At 41.3% G+C, this 5,000-nt stretch overlaps 1 long non-coding RNA gene across 1 annotated transcript in view; it reads right to left on the minus strand.

The window, feature by feature from the left end:
- The window catches only part of LOC141359649 (uncharacterized), a 37,153-nt gene that overhangs the window by 16,943 nt on the left and 15,210 nt on the right, over positions 1-5,000 (minus strand). The gene's annotated exons all lie outside the window — the stretch shown is intronic.

Consider the following 5,000-nt stretch of genomic DNA (forward strand, 5'->3'; position numbering starts at 1 on the left):
AGATGTTAATGATCAATGGAACAGACTGATTGTTGATAAACACCACACAATGAATGTTCTGCTTTGTTTTTATAGATTCTCAAGGGAAGATCTACAACAACGGCCAGGGAGGGCACCGTGCAGTACGTCACCATCATGCTGAATGAGTGGGGTCAGTTCTTGACCACAGTGGTGCTGTCCGGGTCCGAGAGGTGTTACGTACGCATGGCCAGAGGTCTGGTCGCCCGCTTTTGCCGGGCCAACGCTCCTGCTCCAAAGGGTGTGTATGTGGATAACAACTGTGGTCGGTGGGTTCAATAGCAGTTGAAACCTATGATGAAATGGATAATTAAACATCTAACACACCAACACAAAATTTCATAATATCATTTTCAGTGACAATGGATTCAGAGCAGCTCAGAAGTGCAAGTTTGGCTGCATGATGTACGCTCAGGCGGCACAGGTGACCGAGGACAGTCGCCTCCTCTACCTCCTCCTCCAAGATGCTGAAGAACCGAGCACCAGCCAAACAGCTCACCTCAGCCAGGTCACGGCTTCTTTGAAGGGACAGTATAAGAGGATTGCAGAGTTTGAGACGTCCCCATCCTCGGCGGTCTTGCCATTTCACTGCCCAACTTAAATACCAAGTCCATCTCATCTTTCACTGCCAGGGAGGAGAAAAATACTACGGGGCGACGGTACTGCCGAAGTGGATGCCTCACCCGAAAGTGCTGTCGGATGCACCGTTCCCGGAAGCTCCTGTGCTGCCAACATCCCTCACAACACCAGACCGGCCTCAGGTCCAGTACAAGCATGTTCATCATGAGGCTGGATGGGCGTGGTGAGAAGCGGAGGTAAGTTGTCATAAGCACTTTGTTTCACCTGTTGGCTGTGGAAAGCAAATCGCACACATCATAACAATACTGTGGGGGGGGGGGTATATCACCCATCCATCCGTAGGCCCAAATGGTGGAAACCAACGGCATGGCGGAGGATTCTAGCGCGTTCTGTCTTGTCCGGCACTTGCAAATGACGTTTTGGCGTTATGAAATTAGGTTTATTTATCTGACTCCAAAGATAAAGATCTTGTTTATATTATAATACAAGCCAGATTGATTATTACTTTTAACACTTACAGAATTTAGATGGATGTTTGTTTATTCTCATTAAGCTCTGGTATTACACTCGTTTATGCGGTTCTCATAGTCACACTTGATCCTAGTATTTGCCTTATAATTAATATACTGGTCAACTTTCATAAGCGAATCAGTATTGGTTGCTGCCAGAGGTTGGACTATACACTTAAGCGGCCGCTCCATGCTTGCTCAACTTTAAACATACTTTATTTATTCCCCTTAGAGGTGACACTTACTTATTACAATAATTATTTCTAACCAGAGTTAATGGATAGAATAATATTGAAATAATCAGAGTTCGAGGCTGACCCTATTTAAAGAGATCAAAAATGTTACTCTAAACGGAAACACATATTGTTAGCCTCCACGCTTCTAAGTACACTTAAACTAACGCCAAGTGCTAGTCGTATCTCAAATCCTCAGCTGATGTATTATTCACTACCTAACTGGGATTAAGACACAGAATAAAATCAAACATAACAATTTATTAACCAGGTAAGAAAAACATAATTCAGAAGCCAATTTACATTCCAATTCAAATATGAAACACTCAAACGAAAAACCATTGCATACCTGCTAAAGATGAAGATCTGGTTAATGATTCCTCAAAAATAAAATAAAATATATGATGCTGTATCAAAGACACCAAGTACAGAAAGACCCGCTGATTGGTTGTTGTAAAACTCAGAGCTGTCCTTAGTTTGCATACAGTGGGTGATTGGTTTATGCCTAAGATGGGAGGTGTCTATCAACATTGAATGAAGTTTGCTTAAACTTTAACATTGTAGTGAGTGAGTGAGACCATTAACCACTTGCATTGAGTGAAAACAAATAAGATCAGTTTCAGATTCTTTGTGCATGTGGCATTTCATATACAGTTTGCTTTGAGAGAATGAGAATACAAATGTATGACATCCTAAAAGTGTGATCTCTGAAAACCAAATGGTCTCGGTGGGAACAGACCCGGCGCCAGACACAAATTCACGGACGGGCATTTCATTTTTCAGGGGGGGCACAAATGAGATCAACCTCATTGCAATGCATAATATCATTAATTATGAATTAAATGGACAAAAAGCGAGGAAGAACAACATACCTCTCCATTAACGAAATACAACGGAAAAGTCGTAAAGATTGGACCAGCCTACTGAAGCAGTCTAAACACAAATATATTTGACGCACTTGACCATGCGTCAATATGTTACGCGGAGGGTGTACCTTTCACGTCATTTTTTGACGAACTGGGGACTTCAATACTATTACGTCCGTTGCATTCTCTTTCCTATTTTCTTACCATTTTCGCGTCGGTTTAGGGTTAGATTTACATAATGACATCCCTACCCAAACCTAACTCTAACCCCAACGCCAGGTGACAACTGTCGTACCTAACTCTAACCTCAACGCCAGGTGACAACTGTTTAATGTTAAGAAAAATGTTAAGAAAACAGGAAAGAGAATGCAACGGACGTAATAGTATTGAAGTCCCCAGTTCGTCAAAAAATGACGCGAAAGGTATACCCTCCGCGTAACATATTGACGCATGGTCAAGTGCGTCAAATATTGACGACATGGGATGAGGATGTGTAGATAAAAACACGTCGCTGGGCTCGACATCAACGCTTGTCCGCTTAATATCAGAGACAAATGGATTTTTTAAAAGGCCAAGTGAAAGAGAATTTTACTTGCCCAACCGAACAAGTAGCCTAGTCTGATTAAAAACGCCAATAACAATCACCAAAACACGACAATGATTCTGCATCCTTTAGTCTCAATGGCGACAGAAAGTGCATAATGTAATAACGCAAAGTTAAACAAATAAGCGCAGCAAACACAAAGTGTGTTAACAAAGTGGGTTAAACATACTGCGGTAAAAATGTGGAGTTTTTAATAACATGATACAGTTAAGCAGCATCACATCACAGTTGAAAATGTGACAGATTTCATGACAACAACAAACAAGTAATTAATATTAAGCCACTTACATTTTACACGCAATGTTGACTGTGTTTTTGTTGTTTCAGCAGCGAAAATAGTTGAAAGATAACAGCAGAACCATAACGTGTCAGTCTCACTACAAATCGTGTCTTAACGTTAAGCGGTGGGGCGCGCTTAGCAAACAACCAAACATTTCCGCGCTCACTATTGACAAACCAATCAAATACTTTTAAAATAAATATTTTTTTAATCAGACCAAACACATTTTATTTTTTATTCAGGAGTTATATATGTCCAAAACAACAACTTTTAATTAATAACAGTTGCCTATTGATTAAAACATGGAGCTGATGAACAGGTGAAGGGAGACCGCAGGCTCGTCCAGGGCTGGCACTGGTGACTCACAGGGCGGGCCCGGCCCCCTAAAGCCCGCCCATGGCGCCGGGACTGGGTGGGAAGTCAGCTGTGAATCGTAGAGAGTTGTTTTCACGAGCCTGCATGGTGATCTCATGCTGTGCTCTTTGGGGAGGAGCTATCTTTATTTAGGAAATTACAATACTCCTTACAATACTCATTACATGTTTATTTTATATTTCCAGATTATTTTTGAAGAGCCATAGCCTGTGCCTGCTGTGAACCGGCCCGTTCAGCCCATGGCATCATCCTCCTCCACTCGGCCAAGGCCTGCTGCGTCCACCCACCTCCAGCCAAAGCCTGCTGCGCCCACCTATGATCACCCCCTATGTCGACAGCACCCATACTGCTGGTTCTCCCCGCACAGCCACAGGCTCCCTCCATCCTGTTTCATGGGCCATCGTGCAGCCCGGAGCTTTGTACCTCCAGCACCAACAGTCAAGGGATTCATGCCTAACAAGTCTTTGCAGTCATGTGGGGCTTGCAACGTGCCTAATTGTGTTGGACATTGGAAGAGGTACACACCTTTCAAGGAAAAAGTGTCTGTAAGCACCCAGAAGGTATTTTCCTACTGTCCATCCACTAGGAAATCCACCACCTCTGGGTTTGACAATGTGCTGTACGAGTTGGAAAAGAGGAGAACTGTGTAAATAACTTACCTGTGTGATGCCACTTCTCCTGTGCCATCTGTAGGAGAGAGAAAGAGGCTTGTTTGTTGTTTTAAAGTGCTTCAACAAGTACAATCTATTGATTTATATAGTTCAAAAGTAAACAAAATGCACTTTACAGTTTTACTTAAGAATATTCTTGTGTTTGTTTTTTATTATTATTTATGTTGCTGTTTTAGTGCACTTTATAGTATCTTTATTTATACAAACATGTTCTGGCCTATGTTCAATGTCAAGGCCAATCTAACCTCATTAATTTTAACCTTAATCAGTTTACATACCCTTTAATGGTTGTTCATGTTCAGATAATCTGTGTTTTTGTCATGCGTGTTGTTTGTCTTTGTCAGCTTCATGACTTTGTGATGTTTGTATGTTTTTGTCTGTTTCATGTTTAACAAAAGTTTGCCAAAGAAAACACACAAAAAAATTTAAGAGACAGGAATGGCTTGAGCCTTTATTTGTTGATTGGTGACCTGAGTCTTTGGATAATCCTGTTCTTTATTGGGCTTTTGCCTGTACAAACCAATTGTTTATTTTTATCTTAAGTACAAGTTTGTGTTTTTGGTTATTATTAATGTTATTTATGCGTGTCCTTGTGATTTTTGTATGTCAGCTCCATGTTTAATTAATGTTTGCAAATGGTAGCAAATGTTTGTCTCTCGTCTTGTCTCGTGTTCTCGCTCGTAGATCTGTACCTTGTTGTGGTGAGAGAGCTTTAAACTAAACAGATCTTGTTTACTTGTGTTTTCATGCATTGCTTTTTAAATGAAACACATTCTGGGTGAAAAATGAAAGTTGTAAAGGTATTTAAAGTGTGTTGGAGTCTCTGTCCTGTATGCTTGGGTTTCAGAAGGGGTGGGATAGTGTA

This window comes from Misgurnus anguillicaudatus, chromosome 23, assembly GCF_027580225.2.
Source record: "Misgurnus anguillicaudatus chromosome 23, ASM2758022v2, whole genome shotgun sequence".
Classification (NCBI taxonomy): domain Eukaryota; kingdom Metazoa; phylum Chordata; class Actinopteri; order Cypriniformes; family Cobitidae; genus Misgurnus; species Misgurnus anguillicaudatus.